The sequence below is a fragment of the Protomyctophum bolini genome (genome assembly GCF_963924005.1).
Source record: "Protomyctophum bolini genome assembly, chromosome: 9".
NCBI classification, from domain to species: Eukaryota; Metazoa; Chordata; class Actinopteri; order Myctophiformes; family Myctophidae; genus Protomyctophum; species Protomyctophum bolini.
Genome location: NC_137870.1, coordinates 10,991,800 through 11,011,717, shown reverse-complemented (window position 1 = coordinate 11,011,717; position 19,918 = coordinate 10,991,800). Strand labels below are relative to the sequence as shown.

The 19,918-nt window shown below is 46.2% G+C and overlaps 1 protein-coding gene across 5 annotated transcripts in view; it reads left to right on the top strand.

The window, feature by feature from the left end:
- Positions 1 to 2,045: 2,045 nt before the first annotated feature.
- Positions 2,046 to 19,918, top strand: part of fat3a (FAT atypical cadherin 3a) — a 238,986-nt gene continuing 221,113 nt past the window's right edge. For all 5 annotated transcript variants that reach the window (XM_080772601.1, XM_080772598.1, XM_080772600.1 and 2 more), the window contains exon 1: positions 2,046 to 2,251. The gene's annotated coding sequence lies outside the window, so the exon portion shown is untranslated. The remainder of the gene's footprint in view (positions 2,252 to 19,918) is intronic.

The window sequence follows — 19,918 nt, the reverse complement described above, 5'->3', positions numbered from 1 at the left end:
GTGAATGTCATGCAATGTATGTAAAGCGCTTTGGATAAAAGAGCTATATGCAACATTTACCTTTACCTTTGAGAGAGTGTGTGTGTGTGTCCTGAAGAGCTATATATATGCAACATTTACCTTTACCTTTGAGAGAGTGAGTGTGTGTGTGTGTGTGTGTGTGTGTGTGTGTGTGTGTGTGTGTGTTCTGACTGCCATGTTCCTATAGAGAGAGAAGTTACCAGCTTGCTTAATAATTTCTGTCGGTCATTACAACAACAAGGGTGTCACGTGGGACGTGTTCTGTCAAGATATAGCCACTGTAAAGTTCGAGGCACCTGGTGAGCTCACCGTGCCCCCCCCCACCCGCCCCCCGTCTTTATTTATATACTGTACACGTGCTCCTTTTTTTCCTAACCGTGTATATGATGATTTTTCTTTTGCATAGCAGTGTATATTTGTATGTCTTTAAAAGTTCTGATGAATTGAAAATGGAGGACCCTGATGTAAACAAGTCTTGGTGCTTTTTCGGGTTTTATCCTCTTAGCAGATTTTGTATTGACCTGTACTTTCCCTTGAACTGATGCCCATTCTGCAAAATGTCCGTTCGGCGTTCGTTTAATCAATCAATCAATCAATCAATCAATCCACCCACCAGAAGCACAACTTTGAGGCCCATGAGGTCTGTCAGCTACTGTAGCTATGGGCATCCAGAAAAGCAGGATGGATTATAGCCCTCAACTATGACTGAGTGTTTACTGGTTCAGTGGAAGCCCTTAGGTGGGGGCTAGCATAGCATCCCTGGTGGTTAGCTGCTGAGGAGAGCCTCCCTATGCCCCAGGGCCAGCTTATACTGTAGCCTTTTTGTCATTGTTCTGTCGTTGTGTTAATGGGTGATGATTTATTTACGATGGAGGATGCATGGGTGGGCGGAATTCGGAGGTTGTTGTAATTAATGCCATCGGTATGATAAGTTCATTTAGACCTAATCGTTTATATAGCGCCGTATGTGTAATTTGGGGGGAGAAAGTGGGGTTGCAGGGAGTGACTTATTGGAGCCTTGGAGATTGTGTTGTTTCCCATTGGTCATGGCGTGTGGTGCGTTACATATACAGTACACCACTACTGCTATAACCCTTAATGTCCAGATATGCTCACAGTCTGTACTAGCCCATAGGCCAGTGGTTCTCAAGGTGGGGTGCAGGGACCACCAGTGGTCCTCCTTGGGCGTTTCAGAGGCAGGCCGGGGGTCCCCACTCACCAGCAAAATGAGCTGAACGAGCACTTCAACCATTGTCAACCTTATCTTCATATAATTGGTCCTCTAGTGGTCATTATTAGTAGCTATAGGGAACATTAAAGTCTTAAAGTTAGCATGCTGAAATAGAAGCCATTGTTCTCACGTGACCATTACAAACCTGTGAACACTACTGCAATCAACCCACCACCTATTAAGACTGGACTCATTGCACACACACACACACACACACACACACACACACACACACACACACACACACACCTTGTCGGATCATACATTCATGTCATGTGCGTGTGTATAAAAAAAGCTGGACATAGGAGGGGCTAATGGTACGTCACTCAAAAATATGTGAAGTGATCCTTTAATATAGCATGCATGTCACCAAAAATAGCTACTCACAACACATATTTATAGATCTTCTATTTTCAACCAAACATTTATATTTTATAAAAGTAAAATAAAGGAAATAATGTAAATCTGTTTTTGTATATGTTTTAAATATATTTATCAACATATTAATAATATTATCTTGTATATGGGGGTCCCTGGCACAAAATATTGTCTCCCTGGCCAAAGCATGAATTTGGGGGTCCTTATTAAAAAAGTTTGTCTGTTGTTTTGTTTGAGAACCACATGCAGGCCAGGCCAGGGGGGTGTACTGTGTGTGCACTGCGTGCGCAACGACTTCAGCAGTGATTTTCTATGGAAGACACTCCGGTAGGCTGCGCTGTGCCCGCGCAACACTGCGCGCCCCCACACCTCTCCTCTCCGGCAGCGAGCGTGTGTGTTTGAGCGGTAGCAGCCAGCCAGGCAGTAGCGCCGCACTAACTGCCGTGCGAGCACACACACACTACACACACGGTCCACACACTGCCGAATGAAGCCAAGTCAGTCAAACTGCTGGACTGAGCGAGCCGCGGACCTTTCTCTCAACTTCTATGGATACTTCTAAGTAGGAAAGAGAGTTCCACAACAACAACAAAAAACGGATATTCATCACAGTATGGAAGGGTGAGTTTTTTTCATGCATTTATTCTGTGCAAACGAATGAATCACGTAGAAAATGACAGTGAAAGTTGCTCGTAGTCAGTCCTAACGTTTTACTGAAGAAGAAGCTGCCGAACAACCAACCAACGCTGCTCTTTTTTGCTGTTGCAGTCGATGCTGAGTGTTGTGTGCGGCGTGTGGGGAGAGAGAGGAATGCGGTAAACGGATTTCCCAAGCTGTGGGCGCACGTTTTTGATTTTTGCACGAAATGTGATGCGCTGCCACTTCACGGAGGAAGAATGAATATAGCATTTATAGAAAATAGCCTATCCTGTGATAAGATAACTGCGTGCCTTCGTTATATTAAGCGCACCCGGCCGGTGTGGGCATGCACGCACCCCCGTAGACATCTCTCCCCTTAGACCCTATTCAATTGTGCTCACTGGTTCGGAATTGACAGGCAGAAGAACAGAAAGAGTGTGTGTGGTGTGCATGGTTGAATGAATATCGAAGAGAGAGGTCCCCCCCCCCCATCTGCCGCAGGGCGAATAAGGGAAAGTTGTTTGCTTGTATGTATTCCTGCGTGTTGTAGAAACGGAGCTCTCACTGCTGCAGGTAATTCACTTTCAAGACAAGTGCACGGGACGAGATACCTTATTATTGGTGGGGTGTGAAGGGGGGGGAAAAAAGCTGCAAGCGTGCGTGATGGAGAGATAGCAAGAAATCTGATGTCGTCAGCATGCATCGTTTTGCACATGTGTGCATCAGGGTATTATTGCCTCGCTTTGAAAAAAAATAACTGGTTACATGTGCCCGATTTACGATTTACATGATAGTACAGCCTCCTACACTGAGTCTGAGTGCGATGTCCATGCAGCTATATGTAAGCGAGGCGTTGAGATTATTCCAGGCTTTTAACATGCAAATTCAGGAGCAGGTGCATCCTTATCGATAGCCTATATGAGCATTATAGACTATAGCAAAAAAGAAGAAAAAAAACAACTGGATCAGCATTTTGCTTTAGAGAGCGAAATGTATTATCCTATTATACACTGCAAGGAAATAATGAGGAGGAAAAGGGTTGTTATTCTATACCTTTTGCACCCAAACCCTGATTGGGTCTATTCTTACTCTGCCTGTTATAAATAAGTATAGCCTACCATACATTTGTTACTACTAGCGAAATGTGGTGGCAACCCGGCAGAACCCACTATTAATATTCTATGCAGCTGGAACCCATAATTCTCCCAGAAAGCTATATCGTATATACCAATTACTATCATCAAAGCTATACCTTTCTCGCTTTTTAGAGTGCTCAAAGCTGTCAACTGAAATGAAATAGTACAGCAGATTCATATTTAGAGATAATAATTAAGTAGCTCATTTTTGTATAGGCTATACACTACAGACAGACAGACAGACACGTATTGACTGGTGGAAATAGACTGGGGTTTGAGTTTCTGTTTGAGACTGTGCCACACGCCCGGGGCTTCAATAAATCTGCTTAGGTGTAACTGTATAGGCTACAGTACATATAGGCTATACATGTTGATCTGACTGTCTGCAGGCACACAAGGAAAGAGATTCCTTAGTTTGTATATTCTTATCTTCTTGTGCTCAGAATGAGAGCATGGGAGCAGCTCTTCTGAAAGGCTGTGGGACTGCGGTCTGTATAGTGAGGGGCAATTCTTTCTTACACATGCACTCAGTAAGCAGCTCTCTCTCTCTCTCTCCCTGCTTTGTCCGTCTGCATGAGTTCTCATTTTCCATTATCATTTTGATCAGACCTCTGATGTAAATGCAGTGCATGTCAACTGTGACAAAATAGCCACTGCAGTTATTAGGATAATGCCGTGTTGAATTGAATGGGATTATCTGTACTAGCATCCAGCCTTTTTGTATACCTCTGTCGTCTGCATGCAACACTGTGTGTGTGCACACGCACACGCACACGCACACACACACACACACACACACACACACACACACACACACACACACCTGTGCATACCCATCCATCATGCCGTGCGTGCATTGCTGCCTGTATCCATCCTCTCTGCTTATTACTTTGCCCCTCATGTTCCGTGCTCTCTCTCTCTCTCCCCTCCTCTATATCTCACCTTTATCATCCAAACAGCTGTCCGTCGACTTTGCTCTTGCTCTCTGTTGGGCTGCGTTACACACTGCTTTTCCTCTGGCTTCCCTCCCCCCCCCCCCCCCCCCCCCCCCCCCCCCCCCCCCCTTCCCGCTAATATAACCACCCCATGGCTCTTCCACCTGTTTCTCTCGCTGTAGCGTGGTTGGTTGGGGTGCAGCCTGTAGCCCTGTTGCCACGCCTTGCGTAGAAGCTTTTAGTGGCAGGCAGGCAGCTACAGCCGTGGTTGGGGTTTGAATGAGGTTTTGTTCCGGTGTCTGGTGTACTGCTGCTGGTGTACGTCCGTCCGTCCCCCCCGTCCCCCCTCTTTGCTTTTAGGGTGTGTGTATGGGGTGTGGGATGCGTGGGCTAGCCACAGCTTGTATACACATACTGATCTCCACATGTGTGTGTGTGTGTGTATATATGTGTGTATATATATATATATATATATATATATATATATATACCGTGTCCGTTCGTTGGTTTGTTCGATCTTTTTCATTCTCCCTCGTGTGTGTGTGTGTGTGTGTGTGTGTGTGTGTGTGTGTGTGCTTCACTCCACACGCCGGTTGAAAACGGCCATCACCACGAACCCCCCCCTCCCGTTTCCTCCATTCCCCCTCCTCCCCATATGCACGGAGCAGATCCCCCTTCCCTCCCTCCTTCCCTCCCTCCCTTCACTTTCCCTTCATCTTTGGGGTCTCCCGAGGGGCTTGTGAGCGTCTGTTCGTGCCAAATGCCAACACTCTGTAGGCCGGCAGCCCCCCCTCGCTACCCCAACCCCCCCCCCCCCCCCCACCTCCTCCTCTGTGTGAGTGCGTTGGGGAGTGCTGTGTGTTCCCCTCTCCTTCCAGGCTGGGGGTTGCCTGTTGTGCGCTGCTGTTTTTGTCCCCCACACTCTGTGTGTGTGTGTGTGTGTGACTGTGTGTGTGACTGTGTGTGTGTGTGTGTGTGTGTGTGTGTGTGTGTGTGTGTGCGTGCCAGCTATTGTTCTCAGCAACTGCTGGAATTCTCCTGAAGAATAGCTTGTGTCTCAAAGCCAGTATAGTCACTCCAGATGTCCAGTCAGTGGTATTGTCTGTATCTCCGTCTTCATGCAGACCCTCACCACCTCCCAGCCTGTACTTCTCCATCTTTATCTCCGTCTTCATGCAGACCCTCACCACCTCCCAGCCTGTACTTCTCCATCTTTAACCCATTCTGACCTGAGATCAGATTCATACGAGGTTTCCACTGGACACACACTGGTCTGATGAACCCATTCTGACCTGAGAACAGATTCTAAAAAATGTCAGTCGTTCTTCGATTTTTCAAAAATAGCAGACCTACAAGCTCGTATCGCGCCACTCGGTGGCGCGATATGAGCTTGTAGATCTGCTATTTTTCAATAGCTAAAGCATAACATGATGCCAACACCAAAATGGGTGCCCGGTCAGAATGGGTTAAGACACACTCTGCCTGCCTGCACCTCTCTAATATCCTCAAACGCCCCCGTTCCGTTCTGTATGGATCACGCTGCCCTGCATCATTCATCCTCTCTCAGTTCAATTTCAATTCAAAGGAGCTTTATTGGCATGAGAAAACATACGTTTACATTGCCAAAGCAAAAGATGAACAAAACAATCAAGATAAAACAATGTATATGTACAAATAACATTCTCTCTGTGTGTGTGTGTGTGTGTGTGTGTGTCTCTCTCTCCCTCTCTCTCTCGCTCTCTCTCTCTCTCTCTCTCTCTCTCTCTCTCTCTCTCTCTCTCTCTCTCTCTCTCTCCCCCCCCCCTTCTCTGTATTCCTCTCAACCGACATGCCAGAGCCCTTTCTTTCTATTATGTTCTTACTGGAAGCTTCTGCCTACCTGCTATTATGTTCTTACTGGAAGCTTCTGCCTACCTGCCATTGTGCCTGACGTTAGCCTGGAGACCTTCCTGTCCGCATGATGACGATAAACCTGCCAGGCAAAAAAAAACTAATCCAAAAAAATGAGCCGGCCATTATTCATTCAAAAAACACGATACCACTCCGTGGCACATTTTCACCAAACTGTTTGGAAGATTAGGACATGGGATATGTTGCAGAGCCGCAGGCCAAGGGCTTGTTCACACTGTGTGTGTAGGCTTTACGACGGCCAACTCCTGAACCTACTAGGCAGACACTTGTGTTCTTTAACCTTAACCCTTTAGCCCTCGTGAAGAGCATGTCATGAGGGCTGTATAAATCATCTTTCCAAAGCCACACAATTGTGTGCGTGTGCGTGCCGTGCGCGCATGCGTTGTTCAGACCATTATTAATGGAGACTTGCCATGTTTACATGTTATTGCCGTATGTGCATTGTTTAAAATAAATGGCCTGTTGCATGACATTTCAATTTGTCCTTTTACCAAAAGTGTAAGCCATTTATCTTGTGATAGGTTCAGGTTGGTCCGTTGGGAGAGGAGGAGCTGTACGTGCATGCGTGTGCATGTGTGTATGGTTGTATGTGTGCATGCATGCGTGTGTGTGTCTGTGTGTGTGTGTGTGTGTGTGTGTGTGTGTGTGTGTGTGTGTGTATGCAGCACTTCAATTTTCAAGCCCTATATGTTTGCACCCTAGTGAATACTGAATAGCGTGTGTGCGTGCAGCTGTGTAGTGAGTACAGAGTCAGACCTGCAGAAAGGTCCTACAGTATAGTCTGAACCTCCAGAGAGGAAGCAAGAGTGTTTCTTCCACTCAAAAGTGTGTGTTTCTGTTCTGTTCGCTACGGTTGGATTCAACCAATTATCTGGTGATGTTTAGCCTTTATGCAACACTTACTTGAGGTGCCATTTTAAAGTGCCATTTAATCTTCCCCTCTCTCTCACTCTCTCTCTCTCTCTCTCTCTCTCTCTCTCTCTCTCTCTCTCTCACACACACACACATGCACGCACGCACACACAGGCCTTTATTGTATGTAATTTAGTTTTAGCCTGAGTTACAAATTATAAGAAATTGTAAAACGGTGTTAAACTCAATTACTCCTAGACAGTGTTACTTTGTGTCCTGCTGAAGGAATTTAGCAGATTTGCAGATATTGGATAATGATGGTGTATGTGTGAGTGTAAGGGATTTCCTGTGTCTTGCCTTCATGCTTGACTGTATGGACAAGTTTGCACAGACAGACAGACAGACAGACAGACAGACGCACACAAGCACACACACAGAGAGAGGAAACCATGGCAGAGCCCTTCTCTTTCTCAGTACAGATTAAAGTATTGAACACTGGGTTTGGGCCCTTCACATTAGGGAATTGACTTCGGGATTGCGGAGAAGTGTATACCTTACAATCTTCAAAGACAGACCTGCTTTAATAAATGATCAGATCTCATTACCAATTACACGAGCAGAGCCACAATTATTCACCAATAATGATGACTCGTGTCAGCAATAGCAGTCGGTGGCTTGGGGAAAAAGAAATGAGAGGGCTTAATTGATGTTTTCTGCACACTTTGGCAGCCAAGAACTTCATCTTGCATTGTGTGTGTGTGTGTGTGTGTGTGTGTATGTAGTACTAGTACTACAATATATGGATGTGAAAAGGGACGCCTGGCATTACGCGGACCAAATCTGACGCACCGGATGAATAGCGGTGGACATGATTTAACATGACAAAGAGGTTGTACTGAGAATTATTCTGTCGGACGATTGTCGACTGCTGCCGCGGAAAAGGGCCCTTTGAATCTCGACGGTAATTAATTTGAATCTGACGAGTTCATATTTTCACCTCCAGCTTTGGCTTGCCATCAACGGTTCGTTGTGGAAGAGGATATTTATACACAAAAGGCTTCTAAGTGGTCAGTGGGCCATGGCAGATCGGGGCGTATGTTTTGTTGCGGTTATCGGGTTTTCCTAGCAGGAGGCTTCTGCATTTAAGAAAATACGTACTATAGAACTGCTACATAAATGGGTTGTCGACGTCGTTATTATTAACGGTGCTCTGATGCCTCTTTTTCATTGCTGATAACAGGATTTTTGCCCCTGAGTATTATTGTACTGGACATGTTGGCAAGCACTGATGAAATGCTCAGCTCGGTTCAGTGAAGGCTGACAAAAAGCACTTTGGATGGCTAAGAGGCTAAATGCCTAAATTGTTATTGTAATTGCAGAAGACCAATATATTTTAATTTAGACAGGAAACGCTCACGTCAAAGTGGATTAATCATTTATTGCAACAGTTAAACTTGCCGTTTGAGGCTCCGCTCTGTCGAAGCAGCGTGCTAAGCAAAACCAGGGAACGTTAGCAAAAACCCCCCATGGGTATACAAGAACAGGCACATATCAAGACAGTTAATGAGATTAACTTGAGTCATGCAAACTTGAAACATACAACTTGAATGCATTTTAACATTAAAGCCATAGAACACTGAATCATTTGAAACCTACCCAAGGCACTTTCATTTGCTGCATGGCATTCCCTCTTTCGCTCTCTCCTGCCATTTTTGTCTCTCTCCTCATTGTCTCTGTCCAATTTTATCTGGAAACAACAAAGGGTTATAAATTGTTGTGAGGGACCACACACACACACACACACACACACACACACACACACACACACACACACACACACACACACACACACACACACACACACACACACACACACGCAGACACAATGGAGTACACACACCACTCCCTGCTTGGGAGTGGTGTGTGTACTCCATTGTGTGTACTCCATGGTGGGTCACAGTCACAAGTGCAGTCGTTCTATTGACGATATCCACACTGCCAGCCAGTACAGGGACAATCATTATGTCGATGGAACATATAAACGCTCTCCTTTGTTCCTTCCATTTGACCTTCAATGCTGCGGCAACCTCTCAAAACATTTAGTACATTTGTTGTTACTTCCAGGTACGCGATTCTTTCTTTACCACAGATCATTTCAGGGAAATTGTGCTAGTTAGTTTTGCGGTCCTCCTAACATTGAAATATTGTGAATATTGTGCTGAGCTAGCGTGCCTTGCACCTGTGCACGGGTCTATTCACATTCTTGTCGTGGGTACAAGGAGTATTGGCCTCGCCTTTTAGAAACCTTAGCTGCATTTTTGTTTCTTCAGTAGAGTGGAAAAAAATTTGCCCGGCCTTTTCCTATTATTTGAGAAAAATGCTTTACCGTAATGATATCCCCTCAGTGCTCAGCGGTGCGCTGCGTGTTCAAATTACAGCGATAGGCCCATGAAATGAAAAAGTGAAGTGGAAACCGGAGTACGGTGGAATAAAATCTCTGCGTATGCGTGTTGTTTACGGGCTAGCCGAGACTCACCACCAACTCCTCCGAGACACAAATGAGACGGAGAGAGAGAGAGAGAGAGAGAGAGAGAGTTGGGTTTAGGAGAAGGGGGAGGGGTGGGGGGGGGAGCGGCTCTTCATATTTCTAACCTTGGGAGAAAAAAAAGTTAATTTTGGCCCAGAGCCATATAACACCGGTAGAGCTGCTGGCGGCTGCTGCCTGTAACAAATAAGAGCGCTGTACTTATGGCGAGGTCAGCCTGTTGATTCACTGTCGGTTAAACTACTCCTGAGTCCTGTCCTTTCTCTGCTAGTGCAGCAGCTTGTCAGGGGCCGGGCACACCTCTCAATCAACGGAGCCACAGAATATGGCCTCCGTCCATTTCATTGGTGGCTGCTGAGTGCGTGCCGTGCGTGGCAATCTCACCAAACCTTGGGAGTCGTGAGATTGATTGTTTTTCTGTTCTTTTTCCGTTTAATTTATTTTTTGACAGATGCTGGTCAGAGCATGAGACCTTGTTTCCAGGAAATGGAAAAACACTCTGTTTAAACAATTGCAGACCAGCTTGTCGTTGGGATCGATAACCAAGTAGAACGCCGTTTGATGAGCTTTGGTGATAAGGGTGATTTAGTGAAGTACTTCCTCATAATTTCTACCTCCCCCCCCCCCCTCTCTCCCTCTCTCTCTCTCCCTCTCTCTCTCTCTCTCTCTCTCTCTCTCCCTGCAGTTCTTTATGAAATACAAAAAAGGCTGCATTGATTGGTGGCGCATGCTTTCCCTTTACCGGCCAGATGAGATAAATGGGCCGTGAGTATTGCCGTGCAATCTTCAGTGCGTTTCCCTCAGTCGCAGGTCCCTCAAGGTGGCAAAAAACGGCATACATATACTGACCATTCCGAAGAGTAAAAAAATAATCACACCTGTGTGAACTGAGTGGTGCAACTCCCCTCTCTCTCTCCCCCTCCTCTCCTCTCTCCCTCTCCCCTCTCCCCTCCTCTCCTCTCTCTCTCTCTCTCTCTCATTAGCAGGCAACAGTGCTGCACTAATACTATCTCTCTCTCTCTCTGTTTCTGGCACAGCGCCCCTACTGGTACTCATAGTCATTGGCTCATTAACCAACGTCACATAGGTGAACACGGACATTGCTGTTCCTTGGAGTGGTTGCACCACTCAAAAATACTCAGTTCATTTTATTTGCATTTACAAGTGCAATACACACAGCTGGAGGTGTGTATATTGCTGTATTGTGTGTCCTAATTGTGACCTGTCGCTGTGACTGTGTGAGCCGTGCACTCTTGTGATGACTGTGTGTGCGTATGGCGCCGGTGACCTTGTGCAGTGTGTGTGTGATGGAGGGTGTTGAGGGCCGTCTGTTTGCCGTTCTCTACTGTGGGCGTGTCCGTGTGTACTCAACCCTGAAAGAGAAGGCTGTGCACACTGTAGTAACTGTACATACACGGATGACTTTGTGTGCGCATGCTTGTGTGACGGAGACGGTGAGTGAGTGTCAGAAATGGATACACGGCTCAGCTCACCCGTTGCTCTATATATCATTTTTTCATTCCATTTTTCAACCTATCTCTATAGACTAGGTCATGATAAAATGGCACCATTTGTTTCTGCTCTACTGTCTGTGTTCATCGGAGGGCTGCGGGCGGTTCAGAAACCCGTCCAAATCCAAGCTAATAGAAACGGCAGGCTTTCTATAGTCCTGAAAAGTTGCAATGCAAAAATGGAAGCCATCGTTCTCACGATAATAAAAATCGAAACATTTTTGTAAAATAATTATTGTTAAAAAATATATGTATGCCTATAACGATGATGTCACTGGTGGACGGGTTTCTGAACTGCCCACAGCCCTATGAGTCAAGACACAGACTGAGTAGAAAATAATTGTGCCATTTTATCATGATTATTAGTGAGGACCTATTATGAAGATAGGTTGAAAAGTGGTCTTTTAACATTTTTATCCCACAATATTTGTAACCCATTTTTTTCATCCATGCAGTGTCAATTATCTAATGTAATCGTGGGCTCTACACTCCCTCTGCCAACCTGGGGAGAGAAATGGACTGACCTCATGCTTCCTTCTATGCATAAGGAGTCAAAGCCACTTATTTTTTATGTGTGTGTGTGTGTGTGTGTGTGTGTGTGGGGGGGGGGGGGTTCCGGTTGGACGTAGCTCGTGGAAGGAATACGTTATTCCAACTGGTTCCTTTCCCCTCCATCAGGCGTCCCGACTGGCCAGGGGCAGGCAGTTTAGAGACCAGGATTACTGCATGTAGGGGAGACGGGGGAGAACATGCGAACCGTTTCTCTCTCTCTCTATATCATTCCATCTGTCTTGCACAATGTGCGCGGTGAGAGCGTGGGCGGCCAGGCCAGGCTGGGCCCGTCTGCAGCAGGCTGGCTACTAGCTTAGGGAGCCTCTGTAAACATGCGAGGCCGCTGTGTGGTGGTGGTGGTGGTGGTGGGTGGTGTTGGCTGGCGGGGCGTTCCAGTGTCGCGGAAGGCTGGAACGCTGGTGTTTATTTGAACGGTAATTGGCCTTCGTGCTGTGTTATTGCAGTCGGGGCAAGACGGCAAGTCCTGTCAGGTCCAGGCAGTGAGAGAGTGCATGCACGTTTGCCACCTGCACCACCAACACCTACTGCTGCTACTACCACCACCAACACTTACTGCTGCTACCACCACCACCAACACCTACTGCACGGTCGGTATCTCAGCCTCGCTACCCGCCAGTGGTGGAGATCTTTTACTCCACTCCTCTTACTTTGTACATTTCAATTATTGTGACAAAACATACAGTAACCATTTCAGCCCTATATACAGTAGACAATACATTTCAGCCCTATATACAGTAGACAATACATTTCAGCCCTATATACAGTAGACAATACATTTCGGCCATTTGAAAATAGTCGATCTACTATAAAATAGTAGATCTGCTATTTTCAAAAGATTTGTATACATTTGAAAACTTGAAACGGGGACATTCTGCACAATGACTACTTTTACTTTTAGCACTTTAGCACCATTTTGTACATTGTAGTACATTTTGATGCCAATACTTTTGTACTTTTACATACATTGACTTTTACTTATTTCTATATAGCAGAATTAATACTTTTTACTTAAGTAAAACGTTAATACTTTTTCCACCATGCACTGCTAGCCGCACACAAAGACTATGGAATACTGAACGCTACATGGCGGCCACATGTCTGTGGCTATAATGTAATTAGCATTTTGCACATTTTGCAGTTTGCACTTGAGCTATTTGCATATAGTTTTAGACGTTAATAGATTGTTACTTAAGCCAGTGGTTCCCAAAGTGGGGTCCGGGGACCCCCAGGGGTCCTTGAGGGAGTTCCAGGGTGTCCCCAGCTAAATTATAGTTTGTAACCAAATGGACCCTAACGGGTATCCTGCTCACAGACAGAAAGTCAGACATGTATGAAAGTAATTCCGAATCATTCATGTTTCATTTTGGGAACATTTAACAACATTATATTGAACATGATGTCTTATTACCAATAGCTAAAAGCAGGAGAGAATATACGGACATGCAGCATCTGCATATGTGCTGCATAGCCCCTGCTCAGCTGTGTGTTTAAAGATGGCCTTTGTACTTAACGCCAACACAAGCCCTTCAACTCAGCCCCACGAGACTCTGGATATGCGGGTTTAAGTGTGTGTGTGTGTGTGTACACACTCACATGTAGCCTAGGTTTATGTGGGGTTCAACGTCTTAATGTGTGTAAGCACATAAGCAGCAGTGTGGGTGAGTGCAGAGCTCTGTTTATAACCATATCCATGCGTGCGTGCGTGCGCGTATACAGTATGTGTGTTGGTGTCTTTATGTTTTGGTGCATTTAATCGCAGAGGTCATCGATCCAGAATAAGGACAGCCCTGGGGGGACGAACGGCAGCGCGCTGATGCAGGTTGTGTTGATGACTCATAAACCGCATGGTTCTATTACGCGTGTAAGTCCCGTGTGTTACCACCGGTGATCTTACTGTGTCAGATACAGGTAATTAAATGGTTAAATCGGCTTAATGCGCAGTGTGTTTGTAATCCCTTTTTGAACAGGATCATAGGCACGGTGTAAAAATAGGAGATACACGCGCGTACACACGCACGGTCGCGCGCGCACACACACACACACACACACACACACACACACACACACACACACACACACACACACACACACACACACACACACACAGCCTCTTATTCATCATGGCAGATGGAGCAATGCGAGTGTAAAGGCTTTAATTTGCTCAACATCTAACGGGCGTGATTATGCAGTGGCCCGTCAGTGTTCGGTATGGTCACCATCACCACCATCGTCTCATTCTCTCTCTCCTGAGATGCTTGTTTTCCATTCTCTCTCGTCCTTTTCATCCTTTGCGGCGGATCCACTACCTTCCTTCTCCACTGCTGCCTCTCTCTCTCTCTCTCTCTCTCTCTCTCTCTCTCTCTCTCCCTCCCCCCCCCCCCGATCCTCAAATATGGACCATTATTTCTTCTCCTTGACACCTCTTTTCCCATCCCCCTTTAGATTGGAATCATGAGCGGCCTTGTTTTTGTGCATATATGTAACTCTATGCTGGAAGACTATAGAAGCCTAATACCCTCCCTTCATGGCCCTAGGGGGATTCCCCCCAGCCTTCCTGGTCCCTGGGGTGGGATTCCCTCCCCAGGGCTGAGCGGTAGATGTTTCGTTTCTCGCATGCAGGGAAGAAGAGCCAGGTTCAAATCCAGGTGGTTACAATGGGAACCAGGTTTCCCAGTGGGTGGGGTTAGGGTCAAAGTATTGAAGTATTTCCTCCCTGAAGACCAGAAGCCTATAAAATCCCCCGTGGCGTGGCCAAGGGAGGATTCACTTTTTTGGGATGAGTGGTATATTATATTGTTGTTGGTCGCTATGTTGGCCGCTTCCCACGGTCGTTACATTATACTTAAAAATCATACCCGTGTGAACTGAGTGGTGCAACTCCCCCCAAACCCCCCCACACCTCCCTCTCTCTCTCTCTCTCTCTCTCTCTCATTAGCAGGCAACAGTTCAGCACTATCCCTCTCTCTGTTTCTGGCAAACAGCGCCCCTACTGGTCATATACTGGTGCTCATTAACGTCACATAGGTACGTGAACAACACACGGACACGGACATTGCTGTTCCTTGGAGTGGTTGCACCACTCAAAAATACAAAAAGATAGGGGCACAGTCGGTAGTGCGGTCGCCTCACAGCTAGAAGGTCCTGGGTTTGATTCCCGCTCGGGACGCTGTGGACGCTGGCTGCGTGTCCTCTCTTCCGCATCATCAGTGCCCATACCCGAGGCAGGGTTGGCGAAAGGGCCTTTCTGTGTGGAGTTTGCATGTTCTCCCCGTGTCCCCTAGGGTAGGTAGGTAGTTATGTACCCTCACAAAACACATGCAGTAATCCTGGTCTCTAAACTGCCTCCCCCTGGCCAGCCGGGGCGCCTGATGGAGGGGAAAGGAACTGGTTGGTCATGACATTATAGGCAACATTTACCCCAAAATCTCGTATGCGACGTGACACGTGACATTTTGTGATCTTCTAGATCGCCTATTTTCGCTGTCCATCACACGGTGATTTAGATAGGGCTTTGATAAGCATGCATGTAAGCCAAGTTGTCTTGAGCTATAGTGTGGCCTGTTTTTTCAGACGGTTTTTAAATCTGACATCACAAATCCCCCACCCCTCACTAGCTCACTCACTGTCTTGGTAGCCGACATCTCCCCCCTATCCGCAACAGGAGGATTTGCCAACCTTCCCTTTCATTTTGGATCTAATCATCAACGGTATTTTACTGTCTCTGGCTCTCTCTCTCTGCAGGGTCCCTCCCTGTGTGTCTGAGTCCTGTGGCCTTTCGTTCTGTCACACAGCTCTTTCTCTCTCTCTCCCTCAGTGCACGAGGCTTTGCCTCTCTCTCCCGCTCATCTCTCTTTCCCTCTGCAGAGTAAAGCATCATGAGGCTTGCTTCTGGTACGCTGTATCACTGCAGGTGTGATGAATCATTTTTGTGCATGTGTGTGTATGCGTGTGTGTGTGTGTGTGTGTGCGTGCGAGAGAGAAAATTGTGGGGTAAGAGAGAGACGTGGTGGAGCAGAGTGCGGTTCTAATCAGGCCCCAGGGGGATAGGCAGAGATGTGACTTTGGTGTTGGTAAGCTCTGATAGCAGTAATTACCCGTCATTGAGCCCTCTGCCCCCCTCCCCCAACACGATGAACTTTGCCAAAACCATTTGATGGAGGAGAGAGTGATATTCTAGGGATGTACAGAAGTCAATTCTTTCAGCGTCTTCCAGTCGGATGGGTTGTCTCAATGTCTAGTCGTCTATCTTGGCCAGAGTTCTCAAACTTCTTTGGCTCAAGGCACCGCTGTAAATAACTTTTTCATCCACTGCATCCCAGAATTACTTTATAGGACCTTACATTTCCCCCTAAGATAGAGTACCGTACGTCACCCATGCTGGGGTTTTTGAATCATTCGCCCCAAACTAGACGTTCTACTATCAAGTCTGGCCTACAACGAAGCACTAGACACAAGGGTTGTGGCACACACACACACACACACACACACACACACACACTCACACTCACACTCACACTCACACACAGAGAAGCCAATTAAGTGACGACTACTTCTCTAAATTGGAATGATCATCACTATACTGGTCCATGGATTAGCAGGACAGAACATGCCCATGTGTCCTCCTGTCTAATCTGCCACACAATGTGCTATGCAAGTAGTAGGGATAGCACCTGGCTGGCCAATCAATGATTTAACTGCATCGTGGTTAATGTGGCAATACACATCCAATACAGGCCTAGAGGTCACGCTTAGCATTGATCGATGCCTATAACTCTGAAAACAGCCATCGATTTTAACCAGCCCTGCTCTGAATTTGATTGATCTTCGCTGGCCATTTCCACACAATTAAAGAACCGAGTTAGGGATCCCCGGCCTGCTGACATAGGAACGAGTGTTGGATTGTAAGTTTGTATGTGACAGTGAATGGTTTTAGGGTCCGTTGGCGTTCACACTGCATGCAAAGATTTAACAAAATCAACCTCATCATCATATTGGCTTCGTCAAAGTTTAATCAGTAATTACAATTACCCCCCATGTTAATTGAGGGTGGTAAATGGGGGTGTGCTAATTGCAAACAGTCACGGCGCATTCGTGTTATGTAAATAAAGTATGGTACTGTGGGTTGTAAGACTGGAATAGGGTGGAACACAAGGGTGGATGGAGCGAGGGCACAGCCGGAGAGACTGGTAGTGGAAAGGGAGAAAGGGACATAGCTTAAATTACGCCCTGGTTGGGGGGCCCGAGTCTCCTGGCTGAGAAATGGCCGGTGTTTCACAGCAGTGCTGTGTATGAAGTGGAAGTGGAAATGGTCTGATGGATCAGAGGATGAACAAAATGCAGGGAAAATGGTGCATTTATATAGCGCCGTTATCCAAGGCGCTTTACATTCACGCACGAGAAAGCAGATTTACCAACATCACACAAGCCAACTCAGTGGCATTGGTAAGGTCACCTGTTCCTGTGTGTTTGATTGACGACTAGTGGTATGAAAAGGGCCATGATATTTCCACTGACACGAAGAAGATGGACAGTTTCTCTAACCTGACATTTCGGAACAGTTTTCCTGCCAATTCAATTGGTGATATTTCACACAGAGAGAGAGAGAGAGCATCTGAAAAGGTGACAAGCTTATCAATCGCTGTTTTTGGTTAGAGAGGTGTTCCGGCTTGTATTTCTGAAAGGTCAGATGTTGTGTGTGCACACAATCTTGTCCAAACTTTTAGAAAGTAGGCACTATAGTGTCTGCAATGTGCTCTTGTTTTGAAAGTTAGGTGGTTAATAATAATCAGTCATCCAGTGGTATTGCAGTCGCTGTACCGCGCTGTTGTGACGAAAAGAGAGTTGAGCCAGAAGGCAAAGCTCTCCGTCTACCGAGCAATCTTCGTTCCTACTCTCACCTATGGTCATGAAGTGTGGGTCATGACCGAAAGAATAAGCTCGCGAATACAAGGGGCCGAAATGAGTTTTTCTCCGACGGGTGGCTGGCATCTCCCTTAGGGTGAGAAGTTCAGTCACACGAGAGAGACTCGGAGTAGAATCGCTGCTCCTTCGCCTGGAAAGGAGTCAGCTGAGGTGGTTCGGGCATCTGATTAGGATGCCTCTCGGGCGCCTCCCTAGGGAGGTCCTCGGCGCACGTCCCACTGGGAGGAGACCCTGTTTGCTTGGCAATAGTGTAAGATAGCAATAAGAACCTGAGCCCCCGAGTCAAGTTTATGTTGCCTCTGCTACAATGACTAACCAGGGTCACAACGTTGGCCAGTCAATACTGGTCGTCAGGCCAAAAAACGAGTCGGTGTAGTGTTTTGCATGAACACATGGACACATGGACAGTTGGACACCCAGCAGCACCTCATGTTTATTTCAATATTCATGTCTTAGTCTGCTGCACTCGCTCATGTACTTGTCTTGCTATTGTTCACTCTCTCCATGGCCCGTTGCATCCTCTTTGTTCTTGCAATAGGCCACGTTCAGATCCCTTCAGACCTGCCAAAATACTAATGAAAAGCCTAAATGTAAAGCTTTGTCGTTCCCCTATGCCAACGGTCAATGCCCATGTACTATCGGCTTGATTGGACAACCCATCACCGTGTTCTCTAAATGCCATTGTAGGCACTGTGGGGGTGCCTTGGGACATATCTAGGCATGCAGACATGTACAGTAGGTAGGAATTAAGGTGCAAGACCATTGAGAGCTTTATAAACTAAGTACAATTATTTTAAAATCCATGCTTCCTAAAAACAACCGGGAGCTAAAGTGAGGCTAAAACTGGAGTAATATGTTCTCTCATCTTACTTTAGTTAAAACTCTGGCTGCCACATTTTGGACAAGTTGTAGTCAGTCAGTTGTTTTCTATGGCAGGCCTGTCTTACTGTGACATCAAGCCAAGTAAGAAAAACAAGAAGCCAAGTAAGGAAAAAGTGTTATGTTTTGAATTACCTGCTTATTGTCAACATAAATTTGCTAACCTGATATCCTTTCAGACAGTTTTATACCACTATAACTTTTTGAGCTTCTCTCCTCGTTGTAGTAAAAGTATTGCTTTTGGAATGTGGTGGATAACTACTGCCTCCTGTCAGTGCCGGAATGCCATTGGACATACCTTATCCTAGAGGTCATATTAGAGCCAGAGGGTAAAGTTAAATTATTTTGAACTTTGTGCACTAAGGAATTTGTGTGCGCTTTCTGTGTAGCCATGTCCTCCCTGAAAACAATGATCTTACACTGCTCATTTGCACTTCTGCAGCGAAAGCCTCCAGTTTGCCTTCTGTTCTTCTAAAGCAGGGGTTCTCAATGTTTTTGGCCGGGGACCCCCAGAAATGCTTTGGCAATGTCTCGGGACCCCCGCCCCGCCCCCTCCCAAAATAAATTGACTGCTACAATAACCTTAATAATAGAGACAATACACCATAAATAAATACTGAAACCAGATATAATCATTAGGGAAGGTGTATGCATGTACTATATGTACTATTATGTAAACTCTTTATTTCCATTTTCAGTTGCAAGGGGTCGTGACCCACGGGTTGAGAACCCCTGTTCCAAAGCAGTGCTTCTCTCAACTTGCGGGCCGGGGCCCACTGGTGTCCACGAGGGTATTGCAAGTGGGCCCCCAAATAATTTGGCAAAACATTCAGATTTGAATGACATTTATTTTAAAAAGTGACACCATACTACGTTAGTTCCATTAATCCAAGGTGGAACATGATTGATTGATTGATTGATCCTTAAAATAAACATGCCTTGCTTAAATGCATGATGCTTGATGTATTACCATGTGTTGTTCTTGCTTACTGTAAATCGCTCTGGATTAAGAGCGTCTGCTAAATTGTTTTAAAGGCTTGCACAGAGAGTATCACAGATTGTATTTATTTCATCCCCCTCTGTATCGAATGAAATGCCAAAACTCATCTTCTGTTCCATCACCCCCGTATCCACTCCCTTCAAAATGCCCCCCACCTCCAACCTCCTCCCCTCTCCCTGACTGTTTGAATATCTATGGCGTCCCGTTTGTCAGGGAGGGATAATTGAATCGGTAAACCTGAGTGAGCAGCTCGTGGAGGGAAACAGATGGTGTGCTGTTGATGGTGCACTAATTCATTTTCTCTCTTCGTTTGCTTTTTAAGGACTTTCGGCTGCTGAAGTCTGAAATGCCCCCATACTTTTCCCGTTGAGAAATCACAACATCG